Consider the following 25287-nt stretch of genomic DNA (forward strand, 5'->3'; position numbering starts at 1 on the left):
CTTATGAGCCAAACAGATCCAGGTAATAACCACTGAAGTGGAGATCCAGGGTGTATAACCAACCTGCTCTGAAACCTGTCCCATGCTCTATGACAATCTCACATGAAAACAGAGACAATAATAGCTTTCTGGACAGTGAAGTGACATCCGTCTCTACTTACACTCTTGAAAGCATAGATGCTGACCCCGGATGGAAAGGAACCATGGCTCCTGTGGGCTACAATTAACCAGAAAAGTATAAGAATTCAGTGAAATTTGAATTCCAGGCATAGAGTGAATAATTATTGTACAGTAAATACTCTCAGGTAAGTCTTATGAACATTGTTTACTGAAAGAAAAAAACTTTTTTTTTCTTTATTTTAATTCAGGTAGAGTTAACATACAGTGGTATATTAGTTTCAGGTGTACGATATAGTGATTCAGTGATTCTATATATTAATCAGCAGTCATCAAGAAAAGTGTACTCTTAGACGCTGTCATCTATTTCACTCATCCCTCCATCCACTTCCACTCTGGTAACCACAGAGTCGTTATTTTGTTTTGTATCTTCTTTCTCCTTTATTTATGTATGTTCGTTTCTTAAATTTCATGCAAGAGTGACATCAAAAGGCATTTGACTTTCTCTGACTGATGGATTTCACTTAGGATAGTACTCTCTAGCTCCATCCATGTGTCTGCAAATGGCAAGATTTCATTCTTTTTATGGCTGAGTAATTTTCCACTGTGTGTGTGTGTGTGTGTGTGTGTGTGTGTACATGTATCATCTCATTTATCAAATTATCAAGAAATACTTGGATTGCTTCCATATTGTAATATTGTAAATAATGTTGCAAGAAACATAGAGGCACATGTATCCTTTTGAGTTATTGTTCTCATATTCTTTGGGTAAACACCCGGTAGTGTGATTGCTGTATCATAAGGTAGTTCTATATTTAACGTTTTGAGGAACAGTCATACTGTTTTCCACAGTGGCTGCAGCAGCTTGCATTCCCACCAACGGTGCAAGAGGGTTCCCTTTTATCCACACCCTCCTAACATCTGTTTTCTTGTGCAGGTGCTGTTACCCATTCTGATAGTGTGAGGTAATATCTCATGGAACTTTTCATTTGGATTTTCCTGTTGATGGGTGATGGCGAACATCTTTTCATGTGACTGTTGGCCATCTGTATTTCTTCACTGGAGAAGAAGTGTTCATGTCTTCTGTCTATTTTTTAACTGGATTATGTGTTCTTTGGGTATTGTGTTATATCAGTTCTACATATTTTGGACACTACCCCTTTATTGCATATGATATTTGCAAACATCTTCTCCCATTAAGTAGGTCATCTTCTATTTATTACATTTTCATTGTCCTTCTGCTGTGCAGTAAGTTTTTATATTGATGTAGTTCCAGTAGTTTATTTTTGCTTTTGTTTCCTTTGACTTCGGAGGCATGTCTAGAAAATGTATGGTTCATGTCAGAGAAGTTACTGTCTGTGCTCTCTTGTAGGATTTTTATGATTTAAGGTTTCACATTGAGGTCTTGAAACTGTTTTGAGTTTATTTGTCCATCTGGTGTAAGAAAGCAGTCTAATTTCATTCTTTTGTGCATAGCTGTCCAGTTCTCCCCCACCATTTGTTGTAGAAACTGTCCTTTGCCCTTTTAATATTTTTTTGTGTTTTTTTTTAAATTTTATTATTTTTTTCAGCATAACAGTATTCCTTGTTTTTGCACCACACCCAGTGCTCCATGCTATCCATGCCCTCTCCAATACCCACCACCTGGTTCCCCCAACCTCCCACACCCCGCCCCTTAAAACCACTCTGATTTAATTTTCAGAGTCCATAGTCTCTCATGGTTCACCTCCCCTTCCAATTTCCCCCAACTCCCTACTCCTCTCTAACTCCCCTTGTCCTCCATGCTATTTGTTATGCTCCACAAATAAGTGAAACCATATGATAATTGACTCTCTCTGCTTGGCTTATTTCACTCAGCATAATCTCTTCCAGTCCTGTCCATGTTGCTATAAAATTTGGGTATTGATCCTTTCTGATGGAGGCATACTACTCCATAGTGTATATGGACCACATCTTCCTTCTCCATTTGTCCGTTGAAGGGCATCTTGGTTCTTTCCACAGTTTGGCAACTGTGGCCATTGCTGCTATAAACATTGGGGTACAGATGGCCCTTCTTTTCACTCCATCTGTATCTTTGGGGTAAATACCCAGTAGTGCAATGGCAGGGTCATAGGGAAGCTCTATTTTTAATTTCCTGAGGAATCTCCACACTGTTCTCCAAAGTGGCTGCACCAACTTGCATTCCCACCAACAGTGCAAGAGGGTTACCCTTTCTCCACATCCCCTCCAACACATATTGTTTCCTGTCTTAATAATTTTGGCCATTCTAACTGGTGTAAGGTGATATCTCAATGTGGTTTTAATTTGAATCTCCCTGATGGCTAGTGATGATGAACATTTTTTCATGTGTCTGATAGCCATTTGTGTGTCTTCATTGGAGAAGTGTCTGTTCATATCTTCTGCCCATTTTTTGATATGATTATCTGTTTTGTGTGTGTTGAGTTTGAGGAGTTCTTTATAGATCCTGGATATCAACCTTTTGTCTGTACTGTCATTTGCAAATATCTTCTCCCATTCCGTGGGTTGCCTCTTTGTTTTGTTGACTGTTTCCTTTGCTGTGCAGAAGCTTTTGATTTTGATGAAGTCCCAAAAGCTCATTTTGGCTTTTGTTTCCTTTGCCTTTGGAGACATATCTTGAAAGAAGTTGCTGTGGCTGATATAAAAGAGGTTACTGCCTATGTTCTCCTCTAGGATTCTGATGGATTCCTGTCTCACGTTGAGGTGTTTTATCCATTTTGAGTTTATTTTTGTGTACGGTGTAAGAGAATGGTCGAGTTTCATTCTTCTACATATAGCTGTCCAATTTTCCCAGCACCATTTATTGAAGAGACTGTCTTTTTTCCACTGTATATTTTTTCCTGTTTTGTCGAAGATTAACTGACCATAGAGTTGAGGGTCCATATCTGGGCTTTCTACTCTGTTCCACTGGTCTATGTGTCTGTTTTTATGCCAGTACCATGCTGTCTTGGTGATCACAGCTTTGTAGTAAAGCTTGAAATCAGGTAATGTGATGCCCCCAGTTTTGTTTTTGTTTTTCAACATTTCCTTAGCGATTCGGGGTCTCCTCTGGTTCCATACAAATTTCTGGATTATTTGCTCCAGCTCTTTGAAAAATACCCGTGGAATTTTGATCGGAATGGCATTAAAAGTATAGATTGCTCTAGGCAGTATAGACATTTTAACAAAGTTTATTCTTCCGATCCAAGAGCATGGAATGGTCTTCCATCTTTTTGTGTCTTCTTCAATTTCTTTCATGAGTGTTCTGTAGTTCCTTGAGTACAGTTCCTTTACCTCTTTGGTTAGGTTTATTCCCAGGAATCTTATGGTTCTTGGTGCTATAGTAAATGGAATCAATTCTCTAATTTCCCTTTCTGTATTTTCATTGTTAGTGTATAAGAAAGCCACTGATTTTTGTACATTGACTTTGTATCCTGCCACGTTACTGAATTGCTGTATGAATTCTAGAAGTTTGGGGGTGGAGTCTTTTGGGTTTTCCATATAAAGAATCATGTCATCTTAGAAGAGAGAAAGTTTGACTTCTTCATTGCCAATTTGGATATGTTTTATTTCTCTTTGATTGCTGTTGCTAGGACTTCTAATACTATGTTGAACAAGAGTGGTGAGAGTGGGCATCCTTGTCGTGTTCCTGATCTCAACGGGAAGGCTGCAAGCTTTTTCCCATTGAGGATGATATTTGCTGTTTCCCTTTTAATATTTTTGCAGAAGATTAATTGGGTATGTGATTGTGAGTTTATGGCTGAGCTTCTATTCTGTTCCCTTGGTCCCTGTGTGTATTTCTGCACCAGTCCCATACTGCAGCTTTGTACTATAATTTGAAATATGGAATTGTGACTCCTCCAGCTTTGTTTTTCTTTGTAACATTGTGTTGATTGTTCAGTATCTTTTGTGATTCCATACAAATTTGTAAGGTAGTTTCTTTGAGTTCTTTCATTTTTTTAAAATTTACATTCAATTAGCCAACTTATCATACATCATTAGTTTCAGATGTAGTGTTAAATAATATATCAGATATGTATAACACCAAGTGCTGATTGCATCACGTGCCCTCCTTAGTGCCCATCACCCACTTACCCCCACTCTATCCAGCAACCCTCAGTTTGTTCTTATAGTTAAGAGTCTATCATGGTTTTTTTCCCATCTCTGATGACTTCCCATTCTGTTTCCCCTTCCTTTCCCTATGGTTCTCTGCCTTGTTTCTGATATTTCACATATGAGTGGAACCATATGATAACTGTTTTTCTTTCATTGACATATTTTACTCAGCATAATATCTTCCAGACCCATCCAGGTTGATGTGATGGTAAGTATTCATCCTTTCTGATGGCTGAGTAATATTCCACTGAATATATGAAGCACATCTTCTTTATCCATTCCTCTGTCCATAGATATCTGGGTTCTTTCCATAGTTTAACTATAGTGGATATTGTTGCAATGAACACTGGGGTGCAGGTGCCAGTTCTTTTCACTACATCTCTATTTTTGTGGTAAAAGCCCTGTAGTGCAATTGCTGTGTTTTAGGGTAAATTTCCTTTTAACTTCTTGAGGAAACCCCGTACTGTTTTCCAGAGTGGATGTAACAGTATGCATTCCCACCAGGAGTGTAGGAGGCTTCTCCATTCTCTGCATCCTCACCAACATTTGTGGTTTCATGTCTTGTTAATTTTAGACATTCTTCCTGGTGTGATAGGACACCTCAATGTGGTTTAGATTTGCATTTCCCAGAAGCCATGTGATATGGAACATTTATGCATATATCTGTTGGTCACATGTGTGTCATCATTGGAGAAATGTCTGTTCATATTTTCACCCATGTCTAGACCTTACACTGGGTTAAGGCCCTGAACCCTGGAAGATACAATCAGCCTGAACTGTGGAGATCTTCACAAGGTCTGAGTTAAAATGGAGTTTTAGGGTGTGTATCAAGCTCAGGGATTGTGTTCAGAGGGTGGATGAAAGTGTAGGTTCACTGACATTGTCTCAGGTTTGCATTCAGATTTCTCATGCTCTGAATCCAGTCTGGAGTAAAAAAAAGGAGTTTCCTTTTGTGTGGCAGGCTGATCCTCTGGTTTTGCTCAAGTGTTCCCAATACCCAGGGCTTGGGATGGACCTCTCAGAACTCCAAATAGGGTTATGGTTAGAACCTAGGAGCATGGAAGGTCTGAACTGCCAGCCGTGTGGTAAGCATCCTGGAGGGCTGAGTTGAGGGCATGGGTTAGGGTGAGTGTCTGGCTCAGGCTCTCAATCCATGAGCCCTTGAAAGTGGGAGTTCACTGGGATGGAAACAGATGGGCCTTCAGATTTCTACTGACCTATATACTTATTGGAGTCCATTATGGAAAGATTTCCTTCTAGGTGGGAGGCTCAGTCCTCTGGTATTGCTCAGGCATCCCCAGATCCTGGGGCTTTGGAGCCCACCCTTAAGGGACGGATACCTGAGAATGCAACCTAGGGATAGAATTAGGGTCAAGGGGCATTGCAGACCCAAACAGCTGACAGTGTGTGATTCCTAGAGGCTGGAATTAAGGATGAGTGTTCCTGTTCAGGTCAGGCACAGGATTTGTGGCCTAGAGGCCACTGAAAGTGGGGGTTTGCTGGGATAGGCTCAGATCGGCAGGCATTTTCTCTTGCTTTGAATATTTTCTAGAGGTCTACATGGCACGCTTTCCTCCTGTGTGTTAGACTGAGTCAAGTGGTATGGCTAAGGTGACCCTTGTCCCTGGGGCAGGGGGCCAGGCCCCTAGGAATGGAATGCTCAGAACACAAACTAAGCTTCAGTTAGGGGTTAGGACCATGGCAGGACCAATCTGACAGTGGTGTGGCAAGCTATCTAGAGGGCTGAGTACAGAGTGATGGATAGAGTGAGTGTCAGGTTCAGGTTTGTGTCAATGGAGCTGCTGATTCTGGGTGAACTCAGTGATGCATTGCAGATTTCTCCTGTTCAGAATCCTTTGCAGGGTTCCAAATGGTATGGTTTCCTTCTGGGTGGCAGGCAGAGACCACAGGTATTGCTTAGGTGTCCCCATCCATGGGACTTGGGCGCTAGTCCTCTGGGGACAGAAGCCTGAAAACCCAACCTAGGGTTAGGGCTAGGTCCCAGGAACATGACAGGCCTGATCTGCTGGTGCTGTGCAGAGCTTTCAAGGGGACTGAGTGGAGAGCGTGGGTCAGGCTGAGTCAGGCTCCGGGTTGGTGTCCATTGGGCTACAGAAGATGGGGGTGGCCATAGAGGGGAAAGGCAGATTTCTTCTGCTCTGAGTCCTTGGCAGAGTTCCAATTCTACTGTTTCCTTCTGGATAAAAGGCAGAGTCCTCTGGCATTTCTCAGGGGTCCCACATATGTGGGGATTTGGTACCCATATTCTGGGGACACAAGACAGAAAATGCACCTAAGTTTAGGTTAGGGCTGAGGGTCATGTCAGGCTCAATATGCCACCCTGAAAGGAGCGATCTGGGGAGCAGAGTTGAGGACGTGGGTCAGTGTGAGTGCTAGGATCCAGGTAGTGTACAGGGTGTTGCTGAAAGTGGGATAGCCTCATAGGGCCACAAAATATTCTGGTATAGTTTAGGCGTAACCCATCAGTGGGGCTTTGGTGTCAATCCTCAGAGGACAGAAGACTGAAAACACAACCTAGGGCTAGGGATAGAGCACAGGGGCATGGCTGGCCTGATCTGCTGGTGCTGAGGTGGGATGTCTGGGGCACTGAGTTGAGGGCCAAGGTCAGGTGGTGCATTATGCTCTGGCTTTTTGCCTGAGGGGCGTCCGAAGGTGGAGGTGGCTTCAGGGGGCATGCAGGTTTCACCCATTCTGAGGGTTCTGTGCATCTCCAAACAACAGTTTCCTCCTGGGTGGCAGACAGAGTCCTGGGTTGTGGCTCAGGCATCCAAATATAGAGGAATTGGGGGCCCAGCCTCTGGGGATGGAGACTGAAAACCCAACCTAGGGTTAAGGTTAGGGCCAGGAGCATGGCAGACCCAATTTGCTGGCACTGAGGAGGGATCCCAGGTGGCTGAATTAAGGGCAGGGGTCAGATGGCATGACAGGGTCCAGGTTTGTGGTCAGGGGGCCGCTGAAGGAGGGGGTGTCCTCAGGGAGGCATGCAGTTTCTCCCACTCTGAGGGTTCTACTCAGCTTCAAATGGCACGGTTTCCTCCTGGGTAGTAGGCAGGCTGAGTGTCAGCCTCCGCATTTGTGGCCAATGGTGCACAGAAGGTGGGGGATGGCCTCAGGTGGGACATGCAGGTTTCCCCCACTCTGAGGATTTGGCACAGCTCCAAACAGCATGGTTTCCTCCTGCATGGTGGGCAGAGTTTTGGGGTGTCACTCAGGGGTCTTTAATCTTGGGGGCTTGGGGTCAGGCCTCTTGAAATGGAAGCCTTAAAACCCAAATTAGGGATAGGTTTAAGGCCTAGGGGCATGGTAGACCTGATATGCCAGTGCTGAGGCAGGCGCCCTGCTGTGCTGAGTTGAGGTCGGGTGTCAGACAGCACATTAGCCTCTGGGTTTGTGTCCAGGCTTTGGCATAACCTGGGGGTGACTTCAGGGGTGCATGGAAGTTTCTCCAGCTCTGAGGGTTCAGCACAGCTCCAAACAACACAGCTGTGCCCTGCGTGGCATGCAGAGTCCCAGCATGAGTATCAGGCATCCTCAATCTGGTGGACTTAAGGACCAGGCCTCTGGGTGCAGAAGCCTGTACACTCCACCTAGGGTTAGAGTTAGGACCTAGGCACATGGCAGGCCCGATCTGCCAGCACTGAGGCACGATCCCCTTGGGGCTGAGTTGAGGGCATATGTCAGGTGGTGCCTCAGAAGGCGGGTTTGTGGCCAGGGGGCTGCAGATGGTGGGGGGTCACTTTAGTGGGGTATGCAGGTTTCTCCCTCTCTGAGGGTGCTGTACAGCTTCAAATGGTACAGCTTCCTACCACATGGGAGGCTGAATTCTGGGGTATCACTCAGGGGTCCTTAATGAGGCTGGTTTGAGGGCCAGGTCTTTTGGGATGGAAGCCTGAAAACCCAAACTAGGATTAGGGTTAGGGCCTAGGGGCATGGCAGGTTCCCTGGTGGGCTGAGTTGAGGGCACATGTTGGAGGTGCATCAGATTCCAGGTTTGTGTCCATGGGTTCCACAGAAGCTGGGGTGGCCTCATGGTGTCATAGAGGTTTCTCCCATTCTGAGGGTTCTGTACAGCTTGAAGCAGCAGAGTTGTGCCCTCAGTGGGAGGCATAATTCTGGTGTGAGTCTCAGGGGTCCCCAGTCTGGCTGGGTTGTGGGCCAGGCCTCTGGGCATGGTAGCCTGCACACCTCACCTAGGTTTAGGCTTAGGGCCTAGGGGCATGGCAGGCCTGATCTGCCATTTCTGAGGCATGCTCTGCTCAGGGCCAAGTTGAGGATTTGTCAGTCATTGGATCAGAGTATGTTTTTGTGGCCAGGGGGCCACCGAAGGTGGTGTTGGTTTTATGAGGGCTTGCAGGTTTCTCCCACTCTGAGAGTTTGGCACAGCTCCTAATGGTCTGGTTTGCAACTGCATTGTGGGCTGAATTCCGGGGTGTTACTCAGAGGTCCTTAATCTGGTGGGCTTTGGGGCCAGGTCTTTAGGGTGGAATCCTGAAAACCCAAACTACATTTAGGGTTAGAACCTAAGGGCATGGCAGGCCAGATCTGCTGGTGCTGACACGGCTCCCTGGTGGGCTGAGTTGAGGGATGGTATCATGCAGTGCCTCAGTATCTGGGTTGGTGACTGTGGGGTCACCAACGCCCGAAGGTGGGTGTGGCCTCAGGGAGGCATGCAGGTTTCTCCTGCTCTGAGGGTTGGATGCAGCTTCAATGGCACAGTTTCCATCTGGGTAGCAGGTGGATTCCTGGGGTGTGGCTCTGGGGTCCTCAATCTGGAGGGCTTGGGGGATAGGCCCCTGCAGATGGAAGCTTGAAAACCCAACCTAGGGTTAGGGTTAGGGTCTGGGGCATGGCAGGCCTGATCTGAAATCGCTGAGACCGGCACTCCGGGGGGCTGAGTAGAGTGAGGGTTTGGCCATGTTTGCACCTGGATTGTAGACTGCTTTCTCATGGGGTTTGGGCCGCAACCACTTGAGATCATGGGCCAGGCCCAGGTGGCTGCCCTGCAGGTCCGTGCCGCCAGAAGCCATTTCACTGGGGGATTTTCTGGCCAATTCTCACAAGCCTTATGCCCAAATGGATATTGAGTTGGGCAAGAAGCTCATGAGAATTGACCGGCATTGGGCGGCAATTTGGGATCTACTCACACCCGCTGTTTAGAGTGCTTTTTCCCTAGGTGCACGTTGCGACCATCCAGGAACTTGGACTGGTCCCACACGGCTCCCCTGCAGGCCCCAGCTGACGGGAGATTTCTGGGGGTAGAGTTGAGAGAGGGTCTCAGGCTGAGAATGAGGCTCCATGTTTGTGGTTCGTTTGGGTGCTGAAGGTGGGGGTGGCCTCAGGAAAGTATGAAGGTTTCTCCCCATCTGAGGGTTTTCTGCAGCTCAAAACAGTAATGTTTCCTCCTTTGTGGCAGTGAAGTCCTGGGGTGCAGCTCTGGGGTTCCCAATCTGGAGGGCTTGGGGGCCAGGTCTCTGGGGATGTAAGCCTGAACACCCAACCTAGGGTTAGGTTTAGGTCCTAGGGGCATGGCACACCCATTCTGCCAGTGCTGAGGCTGGCCACCCCGGGGATTGAGTAGAGGCCAGGACTGCCAGTGTTCTGGGACAATTCTGAGCATGTGTTCATCTGGAGTTTAGAGTTCTTTCTGGTGAGGTTTGGGCTGCGACCCCTCGGGACAATGGCCCAGATCCAGGCAGCTTCTCTGAGGGCTCCTTCCTCTGGATGCGAGTTCAAAGGAGGTTTCCAGCCAATTCACATGAGCTTTCTGCCCCAATCGATATTGATTTGGGCAGAAATTTTGTGAGAATTGGCCAGCATTGTTGAGTGATTGTGGTCATGTGTGCTCCTAGTGTTTGGATTGCTTTGTCGCTAGGTTCACGTAGCAGCCACCCATGACCATGGGCTGGGCCTGCACAGGTCGCTGAGAGCCCACACTGATGAGGGCAGAGTTGAGGATGGGGGTCAGAGTGAACACCAGGCACTGGTTTTGTGGCCTGTGAGGGCTCTGAAAGTGGTGGTGGCCTCAGGAGGCATGCAGTTTTTCCTGCTCTGAAGGTTTTGCGCAGCTCCAAAAGGCACAGTCTCATCCTGGGTGGCAATGTAGTTCTGTGGTCTGTCTCAGGGGTCCCCAGTCTGGAGGGACAGTGCCATTATGGCTTGAGACCTGTGAGGCATTGTGAGCTGGATTAGGAGACTCATGCCAGTTCATGAATCACAAATGAGATTGACTCGGTGTGTGTGTGTGTGTGTGTGTGTGTGTCTGTGTTAAGATTTTATTTATTTATTTGACAGATGGAGATCACAAGTAGGCAGAGAGGCAGGCAGATAGAGACAGAGAAGCAGGCTCCTGGCTGAGCAGAGAGCCCGATGCGGGACTCGATCCCAGGACCCTGGGATCATGACCTGAGCTGAAGGCAGAGGCTTTAACCCACTGAGCCACCCAGGCACCCTCGGTATGTGTTTTGAACATAGAATGTGTTCCTTCATCTAACAGTGTTTATTCCACTGGGCCTAGGCTGTGGTGAAATGGCAGGCATCTAGAGTTATGTAGCTGTTTCAGGTCAGATAGTGACTTGGATGATGTCTTTTCCTTTGTCAAAGGTGATGTATCCTAATGGATTCATCTTTCCATCCAAAGAGTTCCAGTGAGGGCAGAGGGAACATTCAAAATGATTCCAAGGAGGCTTGGATGATTTAAAAGGGAAGCTTGACCTTCTGGTTTCACTAAATGGACCATCTAGATAGTTGGACAGCCGTATTTTCTCTGCACCACCATGGGTGGTGAAGTCAGAAGGAGAGTCTTTGGGAATTCCCCTGGATAGAGGCATTCCGGAGGCTTCAAGGGGCTTGGCGTCAGGAACCCTGGGGTGAATTTCTGGGGCTGCTTGCCTGACACTTGGTGAGTCAGGTTATCCCACAGGTTTTCCATTCCCTCCTAGGAAATTGCAGGCAGGTAACATTCTGCTTAAAGCAGAACCCTCCTGCACTGTCAGTGGGCATGTAGATTTTTGCAGCCTCTTTGGAAAAGAGTATGGAGGTTCCTCCAAAAGCTAAAATCTGAACAACCCTAGGACCCAGAAATTGCATCCCTAGGTATTTATCTAAAGGACACAAAAATGCACATTCAATGAGGTACAAGCACCGTGATGTTCATACCAGCATTATCAAAAACAGCAAAACAATGGAGGGAGTCCCAATGTCCATTCCCTGATGAACAGAGAAATAAGATGTGAGAGATCTATCTATCTATCTATCATCTATCTATCTATCTATCTATCATCTATCTATCTAATGGAACAAGACCCAGCCTCAAAAAGAATGAAATCTTGCCATCAGCAAGAATGTGGAAGGATCTAGAGTGGATTAAGGTAAGCAAAATCAGTAAGAAAAGACCAATGGCCTATGATTTGATTCCTATGGAATTTCAGAAAGAAAACAAATGAACATAGTGAGGGGAGAAAGATAGGCCAATGAGGGAACAGTCTCAGCCTTAGAGCACAACTGAGGGTTGCTAGAGGGCAGGGGTGTGGGGGGAAGGGTTAAATGGGTGACGGCTATTAGGGAGAGTATTTGTGATGAGCTCTGGGTGTTCTATGCAGGTGAGGAATCACAAAATCCTACCCCTGAAGCAAAGGAATGAACAATGCATGGAAACGAATTGGAATGGAAGTCAAGGAAGGAAAGAAGACCATGTTTTACTTCATGAGGAGTGAGGTAAAAATGGAGGGATTTTCGCTCTCCTGTTCTGTCAATGATCATTTTCAAACATGCTATGGTATGATACACTAGTTTCTGTTTGCATAAGGAGCCCTCAGAAAGCTGCCAGGAAGAGTCAGATGTCAGAGCATGTCCATGTTCCCTCGATATGTTCCTTCCAGTCTGCCCAGGTACAAAGGTAAGTGGAGAGAAATATGGCAGAAGAGGAAAGAGGTGTTAAGCATTCAGGAGGTAGCCTTCCCCTTTCTCATGAATGCCTGGGTGAGTGTAAATTGAGAAGAAGGAGGGGGGATCCCAGAGCTTTGCCGCAGACAGGGGAATTCTAGGTCTAGAGCTGACAGGGTTGCTGAGGAGAGACGAGCTAGTGGCGTGGCAGGCCAGAACTGCTGGTACTGAGGTGGGTTCCCCGAGGGGCTGAGTCGAGGATGGGGGTCAGGCGGGGCATCAGGCTCCAAGTTTGTAACTGGGGAGCTGCACAACATGGGGGAGTTCTCATGTGGGCATGCACGTTTCTCCAGCTCTGAGGGTTCTGCACATCTCCAAACGGACTGGTTTCCTGATGGGTGGCAGGCGGACTCCTACAGTGTAGCTCCAGGGCTCCCAATCTAGAGGGCTTGGGGGACAGACCCCTGGGGAAGGAAGCCTGAAAATGCAACTTAGAGTTAGGTTTAGGGCCTAGGGGTATGGCAGATCCGATCTGCCAGTGTTGAGGCAGGCTCCATGGTGGGCTGAGTTGAAGGTGGGCATCAGGTGGCATGACAGACTCTGGGTTTGTGTCCATGGGTGCAGCAGAAGCTGAGGGTGCCTCAGGTGACATGCAGGTTTCTCCCACTCGGAGGGTTCTGCACAACTCCAAATGGACACGTTTCACTCTGGGCAGCTGGTGGAGTCCTGGGGTTGAGTCTCAAGGGTCCCCAATCTGGCGGGCTCAGGGGCCAGGCCTCTGGGCATGGAAGCCTATACACCACACCTAGGGTTAGGTTTAGCGCCTTGGGGCATGGCAGGTATGATCTTCTGATGAGGAGGTGGGCTCTCTGCTGGGCTGACTTGGGGGTGGGCATCAGGCAGCATGTCAGAGTCTGGGTTTGTGTCCAGGGCCTGTAGAAGCTGGGGGTGGCCTCAGGGTGGCATGCAGGTTTCTCCTTATCTGAGGGTACTGCGCAGCTACAAATGGCATGGTTTCCTTCTGCATGGTGGGCGCAGTCCTGAGGTGTCACTCAGGTATACTTAATCTGTGGGGCTTGGGGGCCAGGACATTTGGATGGAAGCATGAAAACCCAAACTAGGGTTAGGTCTAGGGTTAGGGCCAAGGGGAATGGCAGGCCCGATCTGCTGGCACTGAGGCAGGATCCCTGGGGGGCTGAGACAAGGACAAGGGTCAGGCAGGGAGTCAGAGTCCAGGTTGAGGGAAAGGATCCAGCTGAGGGTCAGCCTCCATGTTTGTGGCCCGCTGGAGTACTGAAGGTGGGGGTGGCCTCGCAGGGGAGACGGGGGGGGGGGGACGGTCATGCAGGTTTCTCCTGCTCTGACAGGGGTCCCTGAGGAGAGCTGAGTTAGTGGTGTGGCAGGCCCGAACTGCTGGTACTGATGTGAGTTCCCCAAGGAGCTGAGTTGACGATGGGGGTCAGGTGGTGCATCAGGCTCTGTGTTTGTAGCCAGGGGGCTGCAGAACGTGCAGGAGTCCTCAGGGGGCATGCAGGTTTCTCTGGCTCTGAGGGTTCTGCACAACTCTAAAAGGACTAGTTTCCTGCTGGGTGGCAGGTGGACTTCTGCAGTGTGGCTCCAAGGTTACCAATCAAGAGGGCTTGGGGGACAGGCCCCTGGGGAAGGAAGCCTGAAAACACAACATACCTTTAGGGTAATGGCGTTGGGGCATGGCAGGCCTGATCTGCCGACATTGGGGTGGGATACCCTCGGGATTGAGTTGAGGGAATGTGTCCTGCAATGCAGAAGAGTCAGGGTTTCTGGCCAGAGGGACTGCTGATGGTGGGGGTGGCTTTAGAGGGGCATACTGGTTTCTGCCTCTCTGAGGGAACTGTGGAGCTCCAAACGGCATGGCTTCCCGCTGCATGGCGGTCAGGTTTCTGGCTTGTTACAAAGGGGTCCTGAATCTGGGGAGTTTGGGGGCCAGGCCTCATGGGATGGAAGCCTGAAATCAGAAACTAGCGTTATGGTAAGGTCCTTGGGGCATGGCATGCTCAATCTGCTGGTGCTGAGGTGGGCTCCCTGGTGGGCTGACTTCAGGGTGGGTATCAGGTGGCATGTCAGATTCTGAGTTGTGTCCAGGGGTGGCACAGAAGCTGGGGGTGACCTCAGGGTTGCATGCAAGTTTCTCCCACCCTGAGGGTTCTGCAGAGCTCCAAATGGCATGGTTTCCTCCCGTATGGTGGATGCAGTCCTGGGGTGTCACTGAGGCATCCTTAATCTATACCGGCATGAATCTCAGAGGTGCCCAATCTGGTGGGCTTGGGGGACAGGCCTCTGGGCATCAAAGCCTGTACACCCCACCTAGGGTTAGGGTTAGGGCCTAAGGTCATGGTAGGCCCGATGTGCCAGTGCTGATGCGGGCTCCCCTAAGGGCCGAGTTGAGGGCATAGATCTGGCATCGCAGCAGAATCCGGTTTTATGGCCATGGGGGTGACTCATGGTGGGGGTGGTGTTAGAGGGGCTTGCAGGTTTCTCCCCATCTGAGGGTTCGGTGCAGCTCTAAACCACAAGGTTTCCTCCTGTGTGGCAGGTGGAGTCCTGTGGTGTCGCTCAGTAGTCCTTAATCTGGGGGACGTGGGGGCCAGGCCCCCTGGGATGGAAGCCTAAAAACCTAAACAAGGGTTATTGTAAGGGCCTAGGGGCATGGTGGCCCGATCTGCTGATGTTAAGGTGGGGTCCCCTCAGGGCTGAGTTGATGGCATGTGTCCAGCAGCTCAGCAGAATCCAGTTTTATGGACAGGGGGGCCACAGGTGGTGGAAGTGCCTTTAGATGGGCAGGTTTCTCCCCCTCTGAGGGTTCAGCACAACTCCAAACAGCACAGGTTCCTACTGTATGGCAAGTGGAGTCCTGGGGTGTATGTCAAGTTTCCTTAATCCAGGGGGCTTTGTTGCCTGGACTCTCAGAATGGAAGCCTGAAAACCCAAACTAGGGTTAGGGTTAGGGCCTAGGGGCATGGCAGGCCCAATCTGCCAGTGCTGAGGTGGGCTCCTCGGTGGGCTGAATTGAGGGCGGGTGATAGGTGGCTCATGTGAATCTGGGTTTGTGTTCAGGAGGGGCTCAGATGCTGGGGCTTGCCTTGGGGGACATGAAGTGATCTCCTGCTCTGAGGTCTGAGTAACTCCAAATGGCACCATAACACCATAGGCAGCCAGCAGACTGCCAGAGTGTGTCTCAGGCGTCCCCAATCTGGCGGGTTTGTGGGCTAGGCCTCTGGGTACAGAAGCCTGTACACCCAACCTAGGGTTAGGGTGAAGGCCTAGGGGCATCGCAGCTCCAATATGCTGGTGTTGAGGTGGGCTCCCTCAGGGCTGAGTGGTGAACATGTATCTGGCGTTGCGGCAGAATCTGGCATAATGTCTGGGGCGCTGCCGATGGTGAGAGTGTGATGAGGTGCTCATGCACCTTTCTTTCTGGAGGGCAGGCAGAATCTTGTGGTGTGGCTTTGGAATCCCCAGTCTGGAGGGTTAGGGTTAGGGATAGGGGTTAGGGTAAGGGATAGGGTTAGGGTTAGCAGATAGGGGTTAGGGATAGGGTTATACCTTAGGGACAAGGGTTAGGGTTATGTCTTAGGGGAAAAGGTTAGGGTTAGAGTCAGAGTTAGGGTTAGGGTGGGGTTAGGGGTTAATGTTAGGGCTAGGGCTAGGGTTAGGGGTAAGGGTAGGGTTAGGCTTAGGGTTAGGGCTATGTCTTAGGGACAAGGCATGGCGGATCTGCAACACAGATATGGGGTCACCCAAGCGCTGAGTTGAGGACAGGATGCAGGAGGCTCCTCAGGCCCTGGGTTTTTGGCCTGGAGGGGCAAAGATGGCAGGATGGCCTCAGGAGAGCATGCCAGTTTCTAGGGCTCTGAGGGTATTAGAGAGGAGCAAATGAAATGGTCTCCTCCTGACTGAGAGGTTGAGTCTTTCCAACAGTCTGATGCTCCCATCCATGGGAGGGATTGGGTGTCAGGTCTCCGGGGTCCTGGGCCTGAGCCCCCAACCTAGGGTTAGTGTTTGGTTCTGGGAGAATGACAGGCCTGATGTGCCTGTGCGGACTCAGGTTCTTCGGAGGGCTGAGTTGAGGGCATTGCTCTGGCAGGTGACAGATTCCGGGATTTTGGTGTGTAGGTCCACAGAAGGTGGGTACCTTTAGGGGGTATGGAGGATTCTCTGGCCAGAAGGGTCTTGCCAAGGGCCATGGGGTCCAGTTTCCTCGTGGGTGGCAGCCAGAGTCCTGCATTCAGAATACGGGGTCCCCGTATTGCTCTGGCAGCCTCTCAGGCTCCAGGATTGTGGTGTGGGGGTCCTCGGAAGGTGTGGGTGTCTTTTGGAGGCATGGAAGTTTCTCCAGCCAGGAGGGTTGTGCATAGGGCCATGGGGTCCAGTTTCCTCGTGGGTGCAGCCAGAGTCCTGCTTTGGGAATACAGGGTCCCCAGTCTGGAAGGCATGCTGTTTTCTAGGGCTCTGAGGGTGTTAGCACCAAAAGAAACTGTCTCCTCCTGGCTGAGAGTTTGAGTCCCGGTGTTAGTCTGATGCGCGATCCATGGGAGGGATTCGGTGTCAGGACTCTGGGGTCCTGGGCCTGAGCACCCAACCTAACGTTAGGGTTTGGTCCTGGGAGAATGGCAGGACTAGTGTGCCAGTTTGGACTGAGGCTCTACTGAGGGCTGAGTTGAGGGCATTGCTCTGGTGGCCTGTCAGGCTCCGGGTTTGTGGTGTGTGGGTTCGGAAGTTGGGTATGTTTAGGGGGCATAGAGGTTTCTCCAGAGAGAGGGGTCCTGCACAGAACCATGGGGTCCAGTTTCCTCGGGGGTGACAGCCAGAGTCCTGCATTGGGAATATGTGGTCCCCTGTCTGAGGGGCTAGGGAGCCAGGCCTCTGGGGTCGGAAATTGGAACACCGGACCGAGGGTTAGGGTTAGGTCATAGAGGCATGGCAGCTCTGATCTGCTGGCGCTGTGGTGACCCAGCCTGATACCTGAGTTGGAGGTGCATGTCTGCAGGACCGTGAGACTCTCAGTTCCTGATCCTTGGGGGCGCTGGAAGTGGGGATGGCCGCAGGGAGGCATGTAGGTTTCTCCCGCTCTGCAGGTTCAGCACATGTCTAATCAGCAGGGTTTCCTCCTGGGATCAGGTTCAATGATGGGGGCAGCTCAGGGATCACCCATCTGGCGGCTTTGGGGACCAGGCGTCGGAGGACAGAAGCCTGAACACACAACGGGGGCTAGGGTTACTATTAGGGTTAGGGTTAGGCTTAGGGTTAGGGTTATGTCTTAGGGACAAGGCAGGTCGGATCTGCCAGCACAGATATCGGCTCACCCAAGGACTGAGTTGAGGGCGGGACTCAGGAGTCTTCTCAAGCACTGGGTTTTTGGCCTGGAGGGGCAAAGATGGCGGGATGGCCTCAGGAGAGCTTGCCGGTTTCTACGGCTCTGCTCGTGTTAGAGAGCACCAAATGTAATGGTCTCCATCTGGCTGAGAACCTGAGTCCAGCTGTCAGTCTGATGCTCTCATCCATGGGAGGGATTAGGTGTCAGGTCTCTGGGGTCCTGGGCCTGAGCACCGAACCTAGGGTTAGGGTTTGATCCTGGCAAAATGGCAGCCTAATGTGCCAGTGCAGACTCAGCCTCTCCGGAGCGCTCTGTTGGGGGCATTGCTCTGGCGGCCCATCAGGCTCCAGGTGTGTAGTGTGTGGGTCCTCAGAAGGTGGGTATCTTTAGGGGGCATGGAGGTTTCCCCAGCGAGGGGAGTCCTGCACAGGGCCATGGATTCCAGTTTCCTCGGAGGTGGTAGCTACAGTTCTCTTTTGGGAAGACGTGCTCCCCAGTCTGGAAGGCTAGGGAGCCAGGACTCTGGGACCTGAAACCTGAACACCCAACCGAGGGTGAGGGTTAGGATGTAAGGGCATGGCAGCCCCGATCAGCCGGTGTTGTGGTGACCCATCCCAAGGCCTGAGTTGAGGGCGCATGTCTGCAGGACTGGGAGACTCTTGGTTCCTGGTCCTTGTTGCACCTGAAGTGGGAGTGGCCTCAGGGAGGCATGCAGGTTTCCGCCGCTCTGCGGGTTCAGCACATTTCTAAAGGGCATGGTTTCCTCATGGGATCAGGTGACATTATGGAGTGCAGCTCAGGGGCCCCCATCTGGGATGACAAGGTCTCAGAAGACGGATGCCTGAACACCCAACCTGGGCTAGGCTTAGTATTAGGGTTCGTGTTAGGCTTAGGGTTAGGGTTATGTCTTAGGACAAGGCATGTCGGATCTGCCAGAACAGGTAAGTGATCACCCAAGGGCTGAGTTGAGGGCAAGTGTCAGGAGGATCCTCAGACCCCGGGCTTTTGACCTGGAAGGGCAAAGCTGGTGGGAATACCCCAGGGGAACCTGCTGCTTTCTACCGCTCTGAGGCTATGAGAGAGCACCCCATGAAAAGGTTTCCTCCTGGCTGAGAGGCTGAGTCCTGCCATCAGTCTCATGCTCCCATCCATGCAAGGAATTGGGTGTCAGGCCTCTGGTTTCCAGAGCCTGAACACTCAACCTAGGGTGAGGGCTTGGTCCTGGGAGAATTGCAGACCTGATGTGTCAGTGCAGTCAGGCTCTCCAGAGGGCTGAGTTGAGGGCATAGCTCTGGCAGGCTGCCAGGCTCTGGGGTTGTGGTGTGGGGGTTCTCGGAAAGTGTGGATGGCTTTACGGGGCAGGCAGGTTTCTCCCACCATGAGGGTCATGCACAGGTCTAAATGGCAAAGTTTCCTTGTGGGTGGCACCCAGAGTCCTGCATTGTGAATAAGGAGTCCCCAAACTGTAGGGCTGCTGGGCCAGGCCATTGGGGATGGAAGTTGGCATAACCACCCTAGGGTTAGAGTTAGGTTGAAGGGGCATAGCAGGCCTGATCTGCCCATGCTGTGGTGGCCTCTCCCTATGGCTGAGTTGAGGGCATCTGTCTGCAGGATCATCAGACTCCTGGTTCGTGGTCCTGGTGGGTGCCTAACGTGGATGTGGCCAAAGGGATGCATGCAGGTTTCTCCTGCTCTGCGGGTTCAGCTCATTACTTTTTTTTTTTAAGATTTTATTATTTCACTTGATGACAGAGACCACAATTAGGCAGAGAGGCAGAGAGTGAGAGGGGAGCAGGCTCCCCGCCGAGCAGAGAGCCTGATGCAGGGCTCGATCCCAGGACCCTGAGTACATGACCTGAGCCGAAGGCAGAGGCTCAACCCACTGAGCACCCAGGCGCCCCTAATTTCTAAAGGGCATGGTTTCCTCCTGGGATCAAGGGCAAATGTGGGGTGCAACTCAGGGCTCCCCCATCTGGAGAGTTTGGGAACCGGGCCTCTGAGGACGGAAGCCTGAGCACCCAACCTGGGATTCAGGTTAGGTTTAGGGTTAGGGTTAGGGTTAGTGTTATGTCTTGGGGACAAATATTGTCAGATCTGGCAACACAGATATGGGCTCACCCAAGGGCTGAGTTGAGGGTGGGACTCAGGAGGCTCCTCGGGGCATAGGTTTTTGGCCTGAAGGTGCAATAAAGGCAGGAATGGCCTCAGGGGTGCATGCTCGTGTCTACCTCTCTGAGGGTAGTAGATAGCACCTGAAACGGTTCCCTCCTGGCTGAGAGGCTCCGTCTTACTGTCAGTCTGATGCTCCCATCCATGGGAGGAATTGGGTGTCAGGCCTCTGGTGTCCAGAGCCTGAACACGCAACTTAGGGTTAGGGTTTGGACCTGGGAGAATGGCGGGCCTGATGTGGCAGTGTGGAGTTAGGCTCTCTGGAGGGGTGAGTTGAGGGCGTTGCTCTGGCAGCCCATCAGGTTCCGGGATGTAGTGTGGGGGTCCTCGGAATGTGTCAGTGGCTTAAGGGGGCATGGAGCTTTCTCCTTTCAGGAGGGTTCTGCACAGGGCCAAATGGCACAGTTTCCACGTGGCTGGCAGCCAGAGCCCTGCATTGTGATTATGGGGACCCATGTCTGGAGGTCTTGGGAGCCAGGACTCTGAGGACGGAAGCTTGAACCACCACCCTGTCTTTAGGGTTTGGGATAGGGGGAGGGTCAGTGTTAGGTTAAGGGTAATTTTTTAGCTATAATCCAGGTAAGATCTGAAAATGCAGATATGGTCTCCCCCAAACTTCCATGTTTTGACAGTCTCAAAACTCTCGGGTTTCTGTTCTAAAGCACAATTACCTCAGGACTTTTCAAGCATTTTTGACAGAGGTACAGAACAAAGTGTGCTTTAGGACGGACTCCTGACAGGGTTGAGGCTGTGGAATGTTGGAAGCTGTTGGAACTGACTGAGTGGACAACATGAAGAGTCACGTACAGAGCCCTAGTCTGGGACTTCCATAATGGTGAGCATAAAAAGGTCTGTGTTCAGGAAACACCTTCAGTCAGACACCCACTCATGGCAGTGTCTTCCCAGTTAAGGAAAGAAGATAGAACAAGGAAGGACTCTAGGCAGTTTGGATACTGTGAGTGAAGTGCAGGCTAAGGATCTTAGGCATCCAAAACTTATATTGCAAGAGCACCACCTGTGGTCATCCACACTGTCTTCCTGTGTCGAAAACGCTTCAAACGTCATGGAAGTGTGGTTTAGGAGGGAATCGCGAAAGGGTTGTGGATGTCGAAAGGCGGAAGCTGTTGGAACTGACTGTGTGGAAAACATGAATAGTCGTGTACACGGCCCTAGTTTCCGACGTCCATACTGGTGACCATAGGAAGGTCTCTGTTCAGGGAAACTCCTTCAGGCAGACACGCATTCGTGGCAGTTTCTTCCCAGTTGAAGAAAGAAGATAGAACAAGGATGGACGCTGGGCAGGTTGGGTACTGTGAGTGACATGCAGTCTACGGCTCTTAGGCGACTAAATCGTATACTGACAGAGCACCACCTGTGGTTATCCACAGTGTCTACTTCTGTCGAAAACTCTTCAAACATCGTGAGGGAAGTGTGGTCTTGGATGGACTAGTGACAGTATTGAGGCTGTCAGAAGGTCAAAAGTGTTGGAATTGACTTGTTGAAAACATGAAGAGTCATGCCAGGGCCCCATTCTCAGACGTCCATACCAGTGACAATAGGAAGGTCTCTGATCAGGTAAACTCCTTCAGGCATACACCCATTCATGGAAGTGTCCTCTCAGTTGAGGAAAGAAGATAGAACAAGGACGGACTCTGGGCAGGTTGGATATTGTGTGTGACGTGCAGGCTATGGCTCTTAGGCTTCCAAACATATATTGCCAGAGCAAGACTTGTGGTCATCCACACTATCTACCTCAGTCAAAAGCGCTTCAAACTTGGTGAGGGAAGTGTGCTTTAGGCCGGACTCGCGACAGGGTTGAGGCTGTGCAAAGTTGGAAGCTATTGGAACTATTTGTGTTGAAAACATGAATAGTCGTGATCAGGACCCTGGTCTCAGACGTCCAAACCGGTGACCATAGGAACGTCTGCATTAAGGGAATCTCCTTCAGGCAGACACACATTCGTGGCAGTGTCTTCCCAGTTGAGGAAAGAAGAGAGAACATGGACGGACACTAGGCAGGTTGGGTACTGTGAGTGAAGTGCAGGCTATGGTTCTTAGGGGTCCAAACCGTATATTGCCGCAGCACGACCTGTGGTCATCCACACTGTCTACCTCATTCGAAAGCGCTTCAAGCATCATGAGGAAAGTGTGCCTTAGGACGGATTCACGACAGGGTTGAGGCTATGCAAAGTTGGAAGCTGTTGGAAAAGAATGTGTTGAAAACATCAAGAGTCGCATACAGGGCCCTTACCGGTGACAATTGGATGGTCTCTGTTAAGGGAAATTCCTTCAGGCAGACACCCATCCATGGCAGTGTCTTCTCAGTTGAGGAAAGAAGATAGAAGAAAGATGGATTCTGTGCAGGTTGGATACTGTGAGTGAAGTGCAGGCTACGGCTCTTAGGGGTCCAAAACATATATTGGCAGAGCACGACCGTTAGTCAACAACAATGTCAAGCTCAGTTGAAAGCGCTTCAAACATTGTGAGGAAGTGTGCTTTAGGATGGACTCGTGACAGGGTTGAGGCTATGGAAAGTTGGAAGCTGTTGGAACTGAGTGGAAAACATGAAGGGCCACGTAGAGAACCCTAGTCTGGGACTTCCATGCCAGTGACCATGAAAAGGTCTGTGTCAGGAAAACTCCTTCATTCAGACACCCATTCGTGGCAGTTTCTTTCCAGTTGAGGAAATAAGATAGAACAAGGACGGACTCTGGGCAGGTTGGGTACTGTGAGTGATGTACAGTCTATGGCTCTTAGGTGACTAAATTGCATATTGACAGAGCACCTCCTGTCTTTATCCACAGTGTCTACTTCTGTTGAAAACTCTTCAAACTTTGTGAGGGAAGTGTGGTCTTGGATGGACTAGCGACAGTATTGAGGCTGTCGGAAGGTGGAAAGGGTTGGAATTGACTTGCTGAAAACATGAAGAGTCGTGCCAGGACCCCATTCTCAGATGTCCTTACCAGTGACCATAGGAAGGTCTCTGATCAGGCAAACTCCTTCAGGCATACACCCATTCATGGAAGTGTCCTCTCAGTTGAGGAAAGAAGATAGAACAAGGACGGACTCTGGGCCGGTTCGAACTGTATGTGAAGTGCAGGCTATGGCTCTTAGGCTTCCAAAACGTATATTGCCAGAGCAAGACCTGTGGTCATCCACACTGTCTACCTCAGTCAAAAGCGCTTCAAACTTGGTGAGGGAAGTGTGCTTTAGGCCGGACTCGCGACAGGGTTGAGGCTGTGCAAAGTTGGAAGCTATTGGAACTATTTGTGTTGAAAACCTGAATAGTCGTGATCAGGACCCTGGTCTCAGACGTCCAAACCGGTGACCATAGGAATGTCTGAATTAAGGGAATCTCCTTCAGGCAGACACACGTTCGTGGCAGTGTCTTCCCAGTTGAGGGAAGAAGATAGAACATGGACGGACACTAGGCAGGTTGGGTACTGTGAGTGGAGTGCAGGCTATGGTTCTTAGGGGTCCAAACCGTATATTGCAGCAGCACGACCTGTGGTCATCCATACTGTCTACCTCATTTGAAAGTGCTTCAAACATCGTGAGGCAAGTGTGCTTTAGGATGGACTCGCAACAGGGTTGAGGCTGTGGAAAGTTGGGAGCTGTTGGAACTGACGGAGTGGAAAACATGAAGAGTCACGTACAGAGCCTTAGTCTGCGACTTCCGTAACGGTGATCATAAGAATGTCTGTGCTCAAGATACTCCTTCAGTCAGACAACCACTCGTGGCAGTGTCTTCACAGTTAAGGAAAGAAGATAGAACAAGGAAAGACTCTGGGCAGGTTGGATACTGTGAGTGAAGTGCAAGCTATGGCTCCTAAGCGTCCAAAACTTATATTGCAAGAGCACGAACTGTGATCATCCACACTGTCTTCCTGTGTCGAAAACATTTCAAATGTCATGAAGCAAGTGTGGTTTAGGAGGGACTCGTGACAGGGTTGAGGATGTTGAAAGGTGGAAGCTGTTGGAACTGTGTGGAAAACATGAATAGTCGCATACATGGCCCTATTCTTCGATGTCCATACTGATGACCATAGGAAGGTCTCTGTTTAGGGAAATTCCTACAGGTGGACACACATTCGTGGCAGTTTCTTTCCAGTTGAGGAAAGAAGATAGAACAAGGACGGACACTGGGCAGGTTGGGTACTGTGAGTGACGAGCAGTCTACGGCTCTTGGGAGACTAAATTGTGTATTGGCAGAGCACCACCTGTGGTTATCCACAGTGTCTAATTCTGTCAAAAACTCTTCAAATGTCGTGAGAGAGTGGTCTTGGATAGAGGAGTGACAGTACTGAGGCTGTCAGAAGGTCGAAAGTGTTGGAATTGCTTGTTGAAAACATGAAGAGTCGCACCAGGGTCCCATTCTCAGACGTCCCTACCGGTGACCATAGGAAGGTCATTGATTAATCACTCCTTCAGCCGTACACCCATTCATTGCAGTGTCCTCTCTGTTGAGGAAAGAAGATAGAACAAGGACAGACTCTGGGCAGGTTGGATACTGTGTGTGAAGTGCAGGCTACGGCTCTTAGGCCTCCAAAACGTATATTGCCAGAGCAAGACCTGTGGTCATCCAAAATGTCTACCTCAGTCAAAAGTGCTTCAAACGTCGTGAGCGAATTGTGCTTTAGGCTGGACTCAGGACAGGGTTGAGGCTGTGCAAAGTTGGAAGCTGTTGGAACTGTGTTGAAAACATGAGTAGTCTCAATCAGGACCCTGGTCTCAGACGTCCAAACCGGTGACCATAGGAACGTCTGCGTTAAGGGAATCTCCTTCAGGCAGACACACATTCGTGGCAGTGTCCCCAGTTGAGGGAAGAAGGTAGAACACGGAAGGACACTAGGCAGGTTGGGTACTGTGAGTGGAGTGCAGGCTATGGTTCTTAGGGGTCCAAACTGTATATTGCCACAGCACGACCTGTGGTCATCCACACTGTCTACCTCATTCGAAAGCGCTTCAGACATCGTGAGGGAAGTGTGCTTTAGGATGGACTCGCGACAGCATTGAGGCTGTGGAAAGTTGGGAGCTGTTGGAACTGACGGAGTGGAAAACATGAAGAGTGACATACAGAGCCCCAGTCTAGGACTTCCATACCGGTGACCATGAAAAGATCTGTGTTCAGGAAAACTCCTTCATTCAGACACCCATTCATGGCAGTGTCTTCCCAGTTGAGGAAAGAAGATAGAAGAAGGACCAACGCTGGGCAGGTTGGATATTCTGAGTGAAGTGCTGGCTATGGCTATTAGGCATCCAAAACATATATTGGAAGGGAATGAATGGTGGTCATCCACACTGTCTCCCTGATTCAAAAAGCATTCAAACATGGTGAGGGAAGTGTGCTTTAGGAGGGACTCGCGACAGGGTTGAAGCTGTTAAAAGGTGGAAGCTGTTGGAACTGACTGTGTGGAAAACATGAATAGTCCCGTACAGGGCTCTAGTCTCCGATGTCCATACCGGTGACCATAGGAAGGTCTGTGTTCAGGGAAACTCCTTCATGCAGACACCAATTTGTGGCAGTGTCTTCCCAGTTGAGGAACGAAGATAGAAAAGCACGGACTATGTGCCGGTTGGAAACTGAGAGTGAAGTGCAGGCTACGGCTCTTAGGGGTCCAAAACGTATAGTG

The sequence above is a fragment of the Lontra canadensis genome, unplaced genomic scaffold, assembly GCF_010015895.1.
Source record: "Lontra canadensis isolate GAN:19392208 unplaced genomic scaffold, GSC_riverotter_1.0 scaffold133, whole genome shotgun sequence".
Lineage (NCBI taxonomy): Eukaryota > Metazoa > Chordata > Mammalia > Carnivora > Mustelidae > Lontra > Lontra canadensis.